This window comes from Peromyscus californicus, unplaced genomic scaffold (genome assembly GCF_007827085.1).
Source record: "Peromyscus californicus insignis strain IS unplaced genomic scaffold, ASM782708v3 Scaffold_18__1_contigs__length_77618521, whole genome shotgun sequence".
Classification (NCBI taxonomy): Eukaryota; Metazoa; Chordata; class Mammalia; order Rodentia; family Cricetidae; genus Peromyscus; species Peromyscus californicus.
The window spans coordinates 40,231,906-40,249,107 of NW_026294480.1; positions in this window are offsets into that span (position 1 = coordinate 40,231,906).

Below are 17,202 nucleotides of genomic sequence, written 5' to 3' on the forward strand. Positions count from 1 at the left end.
AAGGAAAACTAAGGGATGTTGTCACATGTTAAAATTTGTTGGAAATATCGTGTTAAAAGGTCACTTCTTGAGCCTTAAGGGACTTTCTGAATCTAGCTTTTGCCAAGGTATGTGCATGTGAGCAAGCCTGAAAAAGGGAGGCAGGGCATCATGGTGGTCAGGGAAAGCACAACATCATGATGGCTAGGTGAGGCCCCAGGCAGCCAGTGCTCCTTGAATGTGATAAAGTGTGAGACCCTTGAGACTTGCTTATGGAAGAAAGACCATTGCTGCTAGTCTCTTGGAGAATTGTTATGGTCCAGACAAGAAGAAGGAAGGTGAGCTTAGGACAGACAGACAGCAGAAATCAGCATAAGGAGCCGTGGCCTGTTCTGGGTAGGATGTTCTCAAAATAAGCAGAAAGCCCCAGTGAAGGCGTAAGGCTTGAATATTCTGTAAGATGACTAAAAGCTTCAGGGGTATTTAAAGGAGATGAACAGCAGGGAGGGAAGGGGTATGAAGTCAATCTGGCCAGAAAAGAACACTTCAAAATGGTTTTATCTGAATGTTTTGAACCCTTGACACTGAGTCACTTTAAAGGAAGTGACCAGTCCCCAGGGAGTGACTGACGACACAGGATGTCGTTGCTGTGGGACTGGGGTGCCTTTCCCAGTGTCTGGAAGTCAAGAACACATTTTGTCAAAGACAGCTGTCCTGCCTGGGGCAATTCCAAAGTGGAGGTGGATTATGAGCCGGAGTGATCTCTTTTTCATGGGCACAGACCTGTGCACCCCCACACACCCCCACCTTGTGTCACCGTCACCAACATAGATAGCTACTGAGCAAGGGGATGTAATGGGACTGGCTACAGTAGCACATGACAGCATCACAGAAGAAGCAGAATCTCCTGGATTTAGAAACCAGTTTTGGATATTTGTTTTGTTTTGGTTTTGTTTTTTCTTTGCCTGTGTGTGTATCTCCTGTTATTTTTCCACCAAAAGAATATCCTATGGATACTGCTACATTCAAAGGCAGGATTCTAAATACCAAACAGTAGATGAATTGTCCATTTGAGCAACAGCTCCCTCTCTATATCTGCGCTGTGTGGAAGGCTGAGAGCATAAAGCTGCCATGAGTGCTCAGTGTATCTGAGCCAAACTTCAGACCCTGAGGACTTGGACTGATGTACAAAGAACACAGCGACTGTCCATTCTCTGTGGAGTGCTAGCCTCCAAGGCAGATGCTTGGGGTGGGAGTGGTTAGAGTGGGTGGGAGAAAGGACTCATAATCTTAGAAAACTGTTTGTATTTCACCCGCGGCATATCTAGACAGAGGATGCAGTTCCTTGCTTCCCATTTATTATATTAGCTTAAGAATCGACTGTGTGCAAAACAAGAGTGAAGTGCCAGTGAAAAGGGGGCCAGCTCATGAGGTCTTAACCGCTCTTGTTGTTACACTTGCTGACCGTGACTGAATGCAAAATGTCTGCGTTACAATTCTAGTCAGGAGCCCTGGGCACAACATCACGGTGCGTGAGTCCTTGCGCACGTGTGGAGAGCAAGGTTACTCTGAAAAAGAGATGTAATTTTTCCCATCCAGCGTAGCTCATTTATTTTGATAGCTGCAGGCACACAAAAGGGAGCAGGCGTAGCTGTTAGGTGCAGGTGTTCTTTGGAGTGTGCAGATTGGCAGGGTCTGGATGGTGAAAAACTTATAGACTTCCTCTCCAAATAGAATCTGGGAAATCATCCAACACGTCCCACTTTCCTGAGAGGAAGCAAGATGTAGGGACAGGAAGGCTCTGTCAATAAGGCACTGGAGCAAAGGCTTCTGTGATTGTTTTTGTGTCGTAAATATTCCGCAGCCACGCTCATGAGATTTTGATCCCAAACCATTGTAATTTGCTGACAGTCTTTAACAAAACTGAGAAGGAACTGGGTTTGGGGTCCTTTCTCGTGAAATCCTCCGTAAAACAACACCGGAGAGGAAATTTTATGACTGGAGCCACCATTGTCAAACCACGAACGCTAATTAAGATGTGGAAGACAGAACTTCCTCCCCATAATCTGCCCAGAAAGATGGTCACGTGGGCTTCTCGGGAGGGGTTTCCTGCTTGAGTGCATAGCCTCCATTTCTAAGATACTTCTGAGCTTCATTTCAGAAGAAATTCATCCCCCAGTTCAGGGGTCGTTTTCCCGGATTCCTCCCTGAGGCTTCCAACAGACTCTCAACTAACTCCCTTCCATCACTCCAGTGTTCTGGTGAGCACTGTTTTTCGTGTCTGACATTTACCCATTCTTTTCCTGATGACTCAGACTGACTTTAACAACTTGCCAATTCAACTCAGTCAGCCCCTCCTCTTCTTCCTCTGGTTGGGATGGCCCCAGACATCCCTTAGGTTATCTTTCCTCTTCAGCAGCAGCTGTTTCTAGGTGACAGCAGTGTGGAGCAAAGACAGCCATCCTGCTTCTTAAGCTTCTGCTACTAGGTTCTGTAGCCAAATCTGGAAGGCAGTCCACGATCAGAGATGGCTCTCAGAACCAGCATCCTTATGCCAGAGCTATCTTGACAAAAGTCCTAAATTAAAGCTGGGTCTGTGGCAAGTTTGTTTCATTTTAAGGGCAACAGACATGTGCCATTTGTCATCAGAAGGGACCCTTTGGATCTTAACAGAGCTACTGAAAATGGATGGATCGTGATGTCCACTGTGTTGGACAAAACTGTTTTCTTGTTTTGAGATGGGGGTCTGGCTATGTTGTTCAGGCTGGCATTGACCACCTGGGCACCAGCCATCCTCCTATCTCCGTCTCCAGGCATCAGAGACAACTACAAGTATGCACCACTGGGACCGGCTAGGTAAACTGTTGAAGGAACACATGCATAGAAACATGAAAGACAATTGACGGCAGGTTCTGGACCAGGCTCTTGCCTTGAGTAAGATAACGGTATAGGATGGGTTCATACTCAGATTTCTCCCAGATGTGCAGCTACTGATCTTACTGTTCACACTAGGTTCCACAGTTCAAAGTGAAGGTGATAAGGAATATGACAAAGGCAGACAAAAGAGATGATTGATTACCAGATCTTGCATTTCCATCCACAAAAAAATCTTTATATACCTTATATCCCAGGCATAACTCTGGTGTACTAATTCTTCGTCATATAATATTTTTTATGGTTCTGGAAATCAAACCTAGGGCTTTGTATAGACTAAGCAAGCATACTGCCTATGAGCAATATCCCAGCCCTGCGTCACATGTTTTTCAGTATTTCATCTACCACTCAAAATTTTCCTGTGTTTTGTCAATAATGTATGTAGTTATCTGAATTGTTGGGTCTGGGATTTCTATGAGACACTGGGCATACAAAAAGTTCTGGTCTTCGGAAAAGTCACCCTTTGAAACTCACGGTTTCCAAAGGTAAACAAACACAGATACAAAACTACCGCTGTTGATAAATGGCCCAGCGGAGGGAAAGCCAGTTGCTGAGAGAATAAGCCTAAGTTTTGGAAAAAGACTAGAAATCATTTGTGAGATGAAAGAGGAGGGACTAAATGGCAAAAGTAAGTCTGTTATTTTCTCTTATTACAAGCCAGGGACAGAGAAGAAACAGTGTGTATGCCAACATAAAGTGCTATAACAGAAAGTCACCTGTATGAGATACTGTAAACAAAGCACAAACCAAAGAATTCGAGTTTTATTTGCTAAAATCGAACATAGTTAATTCAAATGTAATCCACATACAGCTAATTCAAATCTAGCCAATTTATGCATTTGAACATATTTCCCTTTTGACACTATGTGCCCTTGCTCTGATACACATATACACATACATAGATATATGTACCTATGTATGTGTGTGCATATGTACACATCTATATATGCATATTGTTCTAGTTAGCGTTCTGTTACTGTAACAAAGTCCTGACATAAATCAACTTATAAGAGAGAAAGGTTGCTTTTGACTCACAGTTTCAGTTACAGTCTCTTGTGTTTGGACCCGAGGAGAGGGAATACGTGATGTATTGAAGAATGCAGTGGACCAAGCTTTTCAGTTCATGTCTGTGAAGCAAAGAGCAGGAAGAAGAGAATGCGTTAGATGATCAACAACCCATTAAGTGGCTTGCCCACGTTGACTCAAAGCCTGCCATTTGCCTTCACCGCCTAAGGGCTCCACCACCTCTGTAGCACCTCTACAGCAGACCAAGCCTTTAGGCTGCACATGGGCCTGTAGGTTCCACTGACCCGAACCACAGCAAGCATACTTGTAGCCATTCCCCACAAGAGCTCTATTCCTCAGCCCTGTGACGGTCCAAGACAGCAGGTGTGTATGTAAGAGGAATGCAGACAGTACGGACTTCTTAAGTCCTCTCTGAAGGTCTCCGTCTGTTCTGGTTCCACCTCTGCAGTTTTCTTCCTGACATTCCTGTGTAAGGGAATGCTGACTTCGCCTCCTTTTAAAGATGACTCAGTGTGTAAAGCACTTACCGTCAAAGCTTGACGACTGGAGTTCAGATCCCTAGAAGCCAAGTAAACCCCAAATAAGAGAGTGAGGATGGGTAATCCCATCTTATATTTACAATGAGAAAAGACGATGAGAATCCCAGGGACCTCAAGGGCTGGCAATCCCAGTGCACACAGTGGCCAACCACAAGGAAGCCTAGAGATATGGCATGCATGCGTCTTTGTATGTATATGCACACACACACACACACACACACACATGTCACACACACACAAATAAAATTTTTAATGTGGAAAGCTAAATTTCTGTAAGTAGGCCCTTAATGATGGAAGTCAGGCATTCTATTGCATCTGTACAAAGGCATATGAGGGAACCGATAGGCAATGCTTCTAGGCCTATATTCCAAGCACTTCCCTGTTATCACTCCGTGGGCCATGGTTGAATATTGACTCGGAATTTCTTGCTGCTGACATGATAAGCATCAGTCTGACAGTGTCAAGTCAGTGGAACCACGAGGGCATGCTTGTTATTGGAGCTAATTTTAACTTCCTTTCCATAAGGCACCTTGTTTCCTCCTCAGCTTTTCCTATGAACTACAGCCAGGGCCAGATAAGATGAACTTGGATAACTGGAGGGTTATTCTTGCTGTTCTCTCATGAATCCCTTTTTTACTTATGGAACTGACCTATGTACATGAAGAAGATGAAGTTGCTTTTAGCTTAGTTGTTTTGCTTTTTTCTTTGTGTCCTAAGTTTTCATTTCCATTATGGCATAATTGGAGGAATCAAACCCAGGTCTTCGTAAGTGGGCCTGGGGACCTCCTCAGTAACTCTGAAGTATCAGAGAAACAAAACCAGTTACACAATTATATAAGGCCATTACCTCCTCCTGAACTATGTTATTTGGCAGTCCATTGATTTTTCTTTTACTTTTTTGGGGGGCATTTTCTTTTTTATTTTAGTTGTTTGACGGTTTCATACATTTATGTAATGACCTTTCCTAATTCCATATTGCTTTTCCTTGTTCTTTTCTCATCCCCAGAGCCCTCCTGCTGACTAAGCTCCCTCCCACTTTAACATCTTCTTTCTGTGTGTTCCACTGAGTATGTTCAGTTTCTGGCCTGAGCATGGGTGGGAGGCTGTTTACCAGAGCAAGGGCAACTCATCATTGGCTTCACCACTGGAGAAAATGATACCTTCTCCCCAACAACCTTTAATTGCCCACAGTCCCTCAGGGAGGGGTGGGGCCCATGGAGGCCTGTCCAGGAGGTTTCTTTCTTAGTGTGATCTGGGAATTGAACGTAAATGCCCTGGCTCCTTTCTGAGCATGGTAAATGGAAAGAGGAAGGAGCTAGCATTTGTTTCTGGCTTATCTTACAAACTGGGTATAGTCTGGGGGTTTCTGAACCTCTCTAGTGTGGCCAAGGTGACCATCCAGCCTCAATGCTCACCCCAAACCTTAATTACGGTCTTCATTTTCCAATCAGTTGCACATACTTCTACTAAAGATGAGAGGCTAAGAGCAGAGGACCACAAATTTGAGAACAGCCTTGGCCATGTAGTGAAGTCAAGGTCAGGCTCAGTTAGCGAGTGAGTGTAAGCTGGTGGGATGCAAAGACAGACACTTTCCAACCTGTCCTCTGCTTCCCCAGAAAGGAATTCTCTCTCTGCTTTAGGTAGGGAGGGGCTTGCCAGCATGGTGTTCTAGAAGGGGCTACAGTGGATTTGAACACCTTTCAAGACACAGAAAGCATGATGAACTTTGAGATGTCAAGAAGAGGGCTTATCCCCAAATTGGTATTTCAGCTAAGTTTCCAGTCATGGGCTGTGTCAGGTGTCACTGGTAAAGGAAGACTCGCTGGACAAACGTCACTGAAGTTTAGAGGAAAGAGCTCGGAAGCACGCCACATACAAAAAGAACAAGGAACTCTTCACTGCTGGAGCATCACATTTACGTAGGACTGAAGAGATGGGTGGGTCTGGACTCAAGAAAAGTAGACCGAGCCTCCCACCCACAACTTCATAATCAACATGATTTTGTTTACGGTCACTCGATGGCTGACACTATCATTTGAACAGTGTGTGGCTAAGGATTTCCCCGGTCCCTTTGAAGCTTTCTTAGCTATGATTTCATGTTTGGTGAGTCAGAGGGAGCAAGCAGGATCAGGAAGTGCTGAACAATAGGACTGGGAATAACCGTTCTCACAGGTTGAAGGCAGCTGATAAGGTCACAGGGTGGGGCCTCCCTCATCCTCCTACCCTCCCCAGGCAGAGTGTGATGCAGGACTAGCCCTTCCCTTATATCCAAGGGTAGCATGGTTGTAGCATATTTGGAAAGTCTGAGACACAGGGACACCCTCTGCCCTTCATACTACCTTCTGAATGTGCACCTGTGTAAATGCGCACAGGCTATTACACACACACACACACACACACACACACACACACACACACACACACACACACACGCTGTTGACAAGTATGCCAACTCCCTCAAAGTCCTCATTAGAAAAATGAGAAAAAGATAGGACTCCAGCAAGTAAAACAAATTACAGGTGTGTGTGTGTATGTGTGTGTGTGCGCGTGCGTGCGTGCGTGTGTGTGTGTGTGTGTGTATGTGTGTGTGTGTGTGTGTGTGTGTGTGTACACTTTTTAGATGAATAGTAAATACTTTCTGACTCTGAATTTTGGAAATGTATCATAATGGACCTAGAAGAGTAAATCTGGAAGGAAGCTCAAGCATCATTTAATGCCTAATTTTTATAATGATGAAACTGAGCCCCAGAGATAATTTGTCAAATAGTCAAGCTCTAAGAGGATTTTAATTTAAGCAAAGCTCATTTAGCTAAATTGTACCTATTTCCAATAGATACAATGCTAGGCGTCGATTTTGTCTCTAAAAGTACCATTGATTCTTAGAGTCCATTCCAATATTTCAAAGTTATGTTTCCCCACTAGACTCAATGGACATGAAGATGAGATTCATGCTTTTTCTGAATGGTCCATAGTATACAATGGATGCTCAGAATTGCTCATCAGGGCAAAGGATGTATACCTCAGTGGCACTGTACTTGCCTAGAATAGGAGTGGATTCCAGGATTCAATCTTCAGTACTGTATACACAAACACATGCGTGTGTGTGTGTGTGTGTGTGTGTGTGTGTGTGTGTGTGTGTGCCTCCTGTTATGTGATATTTAGATATTCTATCTATGTCAGCTACTCAGTTTCCTGTGTGATTTAAGTGTCCAATGGACACTTCAGAGATTTTCTTAGAACCTGTAATTGATAGAAGAGACCAAACAAAAGTCATGATATCACCACCAAACACTACTTTAAAAACAACCCCTTGGCATTTTCTAGAGTATGATATCAGATGGATGGTTCAGATAGAAATTTCTGTCTGTTCTTCTGTACTTTTTCGTGGCTAATGAGTTTACAAGAACCATTTTGATGATCAGAGAAAGCTACATAAGGGTTTGTTTTCCATTTCCTTGATGATAAACTGGGATAGAAAGAACTCTTTTGATAAACTTGGCCCTTTGGCCATGTATAGGTTGGAATAATCACATAACTGATGTCAGTGTAAGGATTTCGTGTCAGTGACAGCCCAGCAGTGAATGATGCACCCCACCTCAAATGAGGTGGAATGTAACTTGACAATCTATGTTAAATCAAATGCAATATAAAATCTGCTTGACACTGTTTCCTGCAATACAAACAACAGAAAGTCAAGCTTAAGAGAATCTTACCTGACTACAAGGAGGTAAAGACAGACAGAGATGAGATTCAAGGACAGGGAGAGTGTGAGAGTGAGGCTGGGCCCAAAGTAGGAAGCAGCTTCTCCTCAGGGCCAACAGCAGATAGCCAAAACCTCTGTCTTATTCTAAGGCTCATTGGTACCACCCAGCTACGTCTGTGCGCTATTAATAACAGGATCAGCTGCAGACTGCCATCCATCTTCAAGGATAAGATCAGGATGGCTCAGGAAATGGCTGTGAAGCTGTTTACTTTCTCATGACCTTTCCTCCTCAGTCAGCCAGCAGGTGCTGTCAGGAGAGCTGGCCCACAGGGGAAAAAGCTCCCGAACAACAACAGTTGGGGATGATTTTCTGAGCTGATAACGGTGGATCACAACCCTATGGAGGGCTTCAGAACAAAACTTCAAGCTTGGGAAACAATGGGAGTCACTTGCAGAACAGAACCTTTGTCCGATCTCTGTACTGGGGGGACAGGCCAGAAGGCTTGCCATTTTGCCAGATCCTCAGGCTTCACTTGTGCCAACTTGACTGAGTAGAAAAAGATTTGAGTCTGTCAAAATAAACATTGTAAATTCACATTTATAGAATTAATTTAGAAGGTACTTTCTGTCTGTAGAAGAGCAGGACAGAAAACAAAGAACACGTTTAGGGTTAAAAGTTAAGGCCGCAGTAGGTCAGAATGGGCAGAGCTGGGAAGCAAGGAAGGTTGGCTTCTGTTTGCAGACTCACATTCGCAACTTGGCTGTTTCAGTAAATTAGATTCAGAACACTTCCCTTAGGGTGACTCCTACAATCTCCTGAATATTTCTATCAATCTTATGACTTTTTCAGGAAATAAAGCAATATCTTGAGAAAAACAAAGCTTATAATAAACGAACGTTTAGTAAGAGTATGACATCAGCAGGTCCCACATGTAGTTCACAGAATGGCTTGCACTTCACTCAGGGATAGGATCATGTTTTTGTTGTTGTTGCTGTCTTTGGAAACAGCTGGTGTTATAATAGCTAGCAGCTACTATCCACGCACTTCGTACCTGGCGCTGGGTGACATGCATGGTTTCTCATTAAAGTCTCAAAACAAACCAGATTTTCATCCCCACTTTATCCTCGAGGAAACAAGCTTAGAGAAGCTATATCTCATTTGCCTAGCTTGGTTTGGATGATAAGTGGTTTGAGCCAGTCGGTGCAGGGGGGGGGTAGGGGGGGGGCCGGGGGTGTGTAGATCCAGGGTTGAGGCAGGAGTTTGAATTCAATGCAATATTCTCCACTTTCTGCTCTTGGCTGTCATTCTTTCCGAAAGCAGCAATCCTTTAAGGTTCAGTGGATTAGTGTGAAGGCTTCCAATCCTTTTCTGAAGGTAATAAGAAGCAAAGAAGATCCCTGGGAGATAGAAAAATGGAGGGGCACCTAACGCAGAGGAGGAGAAAAGTCTGAGACAGCTGAAGAGTTCGGTGATGAGGAAGTCCGCCTGGATTCTGGTCTCCAAAGAGACTGCAGCCTTTGTAATTCTGCTCAAGGCCATCCTAGCAGATGCTTTTTAAAACTCATTAATTCATTTTTCCAGATTCCTAAGTTATGCCGCTATGACATGTTTAAGTCTATACTGTTTTTGTTTATTTATTAATCCTTAGTCCTTTGTATTTGAAAACGCCTGTTTGTAGAGTACTTAGAACAGGGGGAGGCGGATTTCAGGAGGGCTGTGGTGATGTGATGGATCTGAATTATGGAGTCTTGATCTCAGAATTCTATAATTTAAGTGTTCCACATTTATCACTGTAGTAGTGATTGAAATGGTTTAATATATCACAGAAATAGTCTTTTACCATGATTTATGGTGTATTTCAGCTCTTTCTTTCTTTTGTAACCACTGAAAGAAGTGGAAACTCTTGTTTTCTTTTAAAGTAATTCCATTTAGTTAAAATTCTAACTAAAGTATGGTCAGTTTGAAATTATGGTGAGCCACATGGGGTGATGGTCACCATGTTCATAGAAGAGTTTTGTGTGGTCTGCTGAATCAAAGTTTACTCCGGCTGACACACAGAATTACTTTTGGAATCCTTAAAATCATCCATACCTCCCAGAGCTCTGAAAACTCTGCAGAAGAGGAGGCAGAAAGATTTTAAGAGTCAGAGGGGATGAAGGACACCAAGGGAACCAGGTCTTCCGAATACATCAGTACTGAATTCACATAGGAACTCACGGACACTGTGGCACATATCCAGGGTCTGCACAGGTTAAAGCCACAAGAAGTCACAGTGCTGAGAGGGGAAGTAGACACAAGTCCCTGTCCCCAACTCAGAAGCCATCTCCAATTGATAACGACTTGCAAGAGAAAGATTAGTTTTCTCCAACAGAGTCTCACCGGGTACACAAAGTACTCTTTAGGACAGACTCCATGCCCAGCAGTAGATGACCAACACAAAATGAACTCTATGGTATTTTTGGAGGGTTCTTGCCTCATAATGCTTTATCTGGGCATTGTTTTTATTTTGTTATTTTATATTTAAATTTTTAAAAATCCTTACAATTTTCATATATATTGTGGTTTCTAGTGTTGTACTTTTATGGGATTTCTGTGTGTGTATGTGTAAACATGTGTGTTTCTGAGTCTGTATGTTTTTCTTTTGCCTTTTCTTTGATTCTTCTTCTGCAAGATTTTCATTTCATTCTACTCCAGCTTGTCTGTTTCTATTTTACCTTATTTATTATTTTTTAATGCTTGTTTGTATTATAATGAGATAGAGAAAGGGTGTGGATTTGGATGGGTGGGGAGTTGTGGAGTTGAGGGAGAGGAAATCATAATCATAATATATTGTATGAAAAATATATTTTCAATAAAAATAAATAAATATGTAAAATAAAAATGAACTTGTGGACTAAAAAAAAATCTAAAAAATGTATTTTTGTTTCATCTCCATCTTAAAGTGTATTTTAAAAAGATTCTTTTAAAGCTAAGAAAGAAGTAATATAAAATGATAAATGACTTTCTTCCTCTTGACAAGCAAAATATTATAAGTAGATAGCTTTATGAACAAAAATGATTAACTAAATCTCTAAACTTCATACTTAAGTCTTTTCCGTAGCAATTTATGATTTAGGTTTTGCTTTCATATGCACAATGAGCCCTTATGGCATTTCAGTATTGCCATCAAGTCAGACTTCGTTATCAAGAGTGTTTTCCTGAGCCCTTTCATGTTGCCATGCAAGGCACAATGTACTGTGTATACTTCTTCATCGTGGTCATCATTTAGGGTGGATTCCAGGTTGTTCTCATCCATTCAATAAACATATAACTCACACATTTTAGAATAGCACCTTAAAAGATGTGAAGATGAACAACGTGTATTCTCTGGTCCCAAGGTTCTCAGAATCTGGCAGTTAAAGAAACTGTGCAAGCCGGGTGGTGGTGGCGCACGCCTTTAATCCCAGCACTTGGGAGGCAGAGACAGGTGTATCTCTGTGAATTTGAGGCCAGCCTGGTCTACAAAGCGAGTTCCAGGAAAGGTGCAAAGCTACACAGAGAAACCTTGTCTTGAAAAAACAAAAACAAAAACAAACAAACAAAAAAGACAAAGGGAAAAAATCCTGTGCAAATAAATAGGAAGGAACATGTTATGATGGTCAAAGGTTACTGAGAACATAGAGTTTTCTCCATAAATGCATCTGTACATATGACTCTGCTTTGGAAGATGGGATTTCCTAAAGGAAAACCTTGTATGTACACATATGAGTGGCTTATAGAGCTAATTTTCAGATTTCCATATTAGCCAATGAATCATAAACCCATTTGCAGCAGTGTGCACTCCAGGTTGTAACAGCCCACTAGTTGTGGAACCTCTCACTCTAAAGCATTTCCTCACTTCTCAGGAAAGCTGATGACAAGTTCTTTGCTGTTGAACACAAAACACACTTCCATCTTCAACCTATAAGCACTTAAAAAGCAAATATTTGTTCCTCTCTCTTAGGTAACTAGCTCCAAGGAGGTAGATAAGATGCCCAATTTACTCATCCATCTCCAGAGATCAGCACACTGCTTTGTCTATTGTAAGCACCCAGAAAGAATTCCTTAGCTAAAAGAAAATTATTGTATGTCCTAACTTTTTAAAGTTTCCAATATATTTCACATGTTAATGTCAACATTAACATGTAACATCAATATAGATGATGCTTAAATCTTATTTTGATAGAATATTTTTATGGGAGCTAGTTCTTGGTGTCATCACTTCAATTCTTTGACTATGTTCCCTCTATTTCTTTGACTTCTATTCCATCAGTCAAGTTTACTCTAAAAGAATAACAGGATTCAATGACCATCATTCCCCTTTAACACTGCAGAATATAATATCAGTAATAGCCTGCATTACTACATTCCTTGGTGCCAGAAAAAAAACAACTAGATTAAAAAGTATAGGCAGAACAAAGGGAGACCACTAAAGAAGCAAACTGGTGTGCAAAGGAGAAAATCATATTGATACAATTTTAAATTTGCCTGAGGAGAAAATGTGTTAATTTTGACCTGTACACTTTACCTATATTTTTATAAGATTCTGAATTTTCCTGAAGAAAGACAGCTGAGCTTATTACCTATGTAGTCTGACTCCAAAATATTGTAAGGACTTGTGAGTTTGATGTTCAAGCCTGAAGACCTTAGTTCAATTCCTGGATTGTACATAAAGAAGAAGAGAATTAAGTCCACGATGCTGTCCTCTGACCTCCACACACATACTGTGGTATCTACAACTACTAAAAACATGATGCACCCACTCACACACATGTCCGTGTGCACAACACACACACACACACACACACACACACACACACACACACACACACACATACACACACACACACTCATTGAAAGAGGACAGTGTCAAACCTGCTCTGAAAAACTATAAAGTAATAAGGGATTCCTTTTCTTTCCTTTTTTTAGCTTTCTACATTATTTATAACTTATGGTTTATAGAATTGGCTAATGGCAACTAAGTATTTAAAATAATAGTTGAAGCAAGTAGGAGATTCCTTTTAGTTTATGACAAACCATAGAGGAAGCTAGTGCCTGAATTGGGCAGAGGGGCTCTGCATACTCAAAGCCAATGTCTCTGAAAGGCGTTGGCTCTGCCTGTGTGGTGACAGCATGGGAGCTTTCTATTTCCTTACTGGTACCTTTTTAATGATATAAAATGCAAGTCACATGTGCATTGAAGCAGCCAAAGAGCAAGTCGTATAGTGTCATGAGACAGGAGTGTCGTCCGAGAAACAGTTCCTTCTTGCAAGCCCAGCCCACCAAATCCCTAAATCCGAAGAGTGACAGCTTGCAAAGTCTTGTGGCATATATACTTATCAGCAACCTCCCCATTTCCCCAGATCACATTACTGCTAAGTTTGCATGTGTCAGCTGAGACTGATAAAGAGGACATTGTGACCCAGCAATGGGGAAGTTTGAGGACACACCTACCAGTTGGGTGGTTGGGAAAGGGAGGCTGAAAACCCAGCTTCCCTTAAGGAGACAAGCATGTACCACCTTGTTCACAAATACTTCAGTTATTTATGGTCATATGGCTGTGCAGATGGAAGAAAACAGGAGAAAAAGTGTTGCCATAGGAAACGTACCTTCTGTTCTCATTGTATCTGAAGACAAGCCATTTGAGCAACTTGGATGTAGCTCTGTCCTTACATGAATCTTGAGCAACACAAGAAACTTAGGGGGAGTTCCATGATATGACAACCAACTTGTTTAGAGAACATGCAGCCTAGCTGAGAAAGCAGAAAGAGGTTGTTATTTCATTTTAGTTTTAATCTTTTGGTGCTGGCCATAGAACCCATGCTCTCCTTACATGCTAGGTGTCCTCTGTAGAGTGGTTCAGCAGGGGAAGGCTCTTGCCACCAAGCCTCGATTCTGTCCTTGGGAGCCACACGGTGGAAGGAGAGAATCAGCTCCTGAAGGTTGCCCACTGACATCCCCCAAAACACAAATAAGTAAATGCAAGAAACATTTTAAAAAAGAAGCGAATCAAAACCGCTTGTCAATTAGAATACTCACTTGAAGACTTCCAAAGACTACTGTAGATGAAACCAAGTCACGGTTTCCTCTTCGTATCCAATGCACAGATTCTAATCGTCTTGGATCTAAGTTCAAGAGGCTTTAGCAAAACAATCAAACTGGTGACTTGTAAGTAGTGTATTATTTTTACACTTTTATTTTTTATTAGAGTATATCATCATAGGCTTCACTGTGCTCTTTTCACACATATCTTGTTTCTGTTGTCCCCTCCCCTCTGCTGTCCTTGCATGTTGTCCCCTCCCATTCCCAGCATTCTTCTCCTTTCTTGTCCCATGTGGTCTATTACCTGCCTCCCCTAAACCCTCTACTCTCCTCTGTGATCCCTTTCCAGTTTTCTATCCATACGCACCCCCCCACATATAGTTACATCCATATAAAAATATATACCTGATCTGCTCATGACAGAGAATATGCAGTATCTGACTTCCTGAGTCCAGATGACCTCACCTAATAGAAGTATTTCTATATCTGTGCATTTTCCTCCTAATTTCACTTATCTTTACTGAACAACATTCTGGTGTGTAGATGAACCACATTTTCATTATGCATTCCTCTAACAACAGAAATTTCTTACAGTTCTAGCAACTGGTATCCAAGCTCAGAGTGTCAGCATGTACAAGGAGGGTCTGTTTTCCAGTTCAGATCTGGATGTCTTTTTCCTATGCCTTCACAATCTGGAAAGGGTGAGGCCATCCTCTGGGAAAGGCATTAATCTCATTTAAATTGCCTCCATCCTCATAACCTAATCACCTCCTCAATGCCCCATGAACATTGTCACAGTGGAAATTAGGTTCTAACTTGGGCATTTGGGAGGGACAGGAAACAAACTAAAGCCCCTCTGGTTGGTGAAATGTACTTTGGAAATCTAGGCACTAGGTTCCTGTGATGTCACAGTGTAAGGAAGAAGTAAATTCCTACCCTAAGACATCTGTTTCCTCATGCAGTCAGTAGCTAAAGTGCATCTGTTGGAATGATGTTAGCAACATTGTGGTTCATCCATAAAGTCTAGTAGAACAAAGAACAACTACTCACATTCATCTGAATAGATGAGAGTGAGATTCTCACCCATACCTCTAGGCAATAGATAATCCAGCATACATTTATTGAGGAGTGTTTGTTATGCATGAGAAAGCATTGCAGATACTGTAGATATAATGCAATAAAGCATCTACTCTAAAAGAATCTATATTATAATGCAGAAAATAGAAACTATACATCAAACCATAGAATACATGATGATCACGACAAAAAAAAAAAATTCACAAGGAAGTAAAAAGGGATGAATTAAAGGGTGCATTTAAATCCAGGAGGTTGTGAAGGGGCTTTCTGGGGAGGAGACTTCAAGTCAACATGTCAAGTCATAGAGAGATGAGCGAGCATGTGGAGAGAGTGTCTGCTAAGGCCCCCCAAAAGGCCAACTCAACAAGGACAAAAATCCAGAGCTCAGCAAGTCTGGCCATAGCGAAGACTTTATTTTGAGCGTGAAAGAAGCTACTGGAGGATTTTGAGCAAGGGGAAATATTTGAGCTAGAGTTAAAGGAGAGTGTATCTAAACTGCAGTTTGTGATTACATTTTCTATCAGTTTCCCTTCAGGGCTGGCTCAGGCTTATACAGTCTGAGATCTCATAAGCTGACCATGCCCTGGGAAGCTTCCATCTTGAATGCTATTTGCTAAAAGCCCTCATGTCAGACTAGTAGGCACAGCTGGGCCAGGCTCGAAAGCACAGCCAGGGTTGCATTCACTCATTGAGATAGCAGAGATTAAGTTAGGCAGGACCCTAAAGTTCACTAACAAATTGTTCTAGAAATCATGAGAAAGGAGTCTGTGTGTTGTAGTACCAGATGGCCAAGGTCTGGAGTCCTCTTGCTCCTGGAGTATGAGGTAATGCTTGAAGTGGCTGGGATTCTGTCTACATGATATAGCCACCAAAACATTTTCAAGAGACACTGACTTATTCTGACAGAAATTCAAATATGAGTAATTTCATATTTCAACCTAAGTATCGATTTGAGGGTTTGTGGTGAAGTGGGACAGTGGTGGAAAGGGGTTATTTAAAATGCTATGAAATACTGACCATACTTAAGAACACCAATTTTCATATTCTTGAGTGCAATAGTTGCCACCAAGTTAATATTTTTGAATCAGCCTAATTTACTACTGAAAAGAATAACAAAGGTATCCCTAGATACCTTGTGAATGGCTACAGTAAACTACATGTGTTTTCCCCTTCAAATGTCTAGAAAGGTAACAAGCTGCTTCTATAGGAATATTACCAATTTTCCTCATTAAAAGCTTGCATAGATGTCTCTGAAGCAATGTTCTAATAAAAGACATCAAGACAAATAAAATAGAAAGTTTATTAGTTTTGTATTTGATGAAGTGTTTTTATTTACTTATATTTATTTCTTGACAGTGTCGTACATTTCTAGAATGAATTTCAAGCCTCAACCCCTCCCTCCATCCCCCACTGGAATTCTTCTCAACACATTCCCCTCTTACTTCCATGTTCCCTTTGTGTGTGTGACCCATTGAGTTTAATAAAAGTTGCTTGCTGGGGCATGGGTCAGTGGTATTTTGTAGATCAAGGGCAACTTACGTGTGGTTACACCACCAAACAAATGATGTCCCTTTTCCAATGACTGTTCTTAAGTAACTCTTAAGAAGTCACTGGTATGTTCTGATACATGAAAATGATTCTTATGCAAGAAAAACAGTCAATCTGTTTTATAATTCTTTATCTAATGTACACAAGTAAGCATCATCATTGCTGACATTTAGGGTTGCAGAGTCATCACCCCAAATTTCAGGGATATGCTTCTGAGTGTAAATAGTGTGCAAGAAGGCATATCTTGAGGCTGGAGTCTCCCATGTGAGGAAATTGTTTCATAAGGCTTCATAAGAGGAGTCTGGTATTTTGCCTCAGTAGTACATTCTATTGTT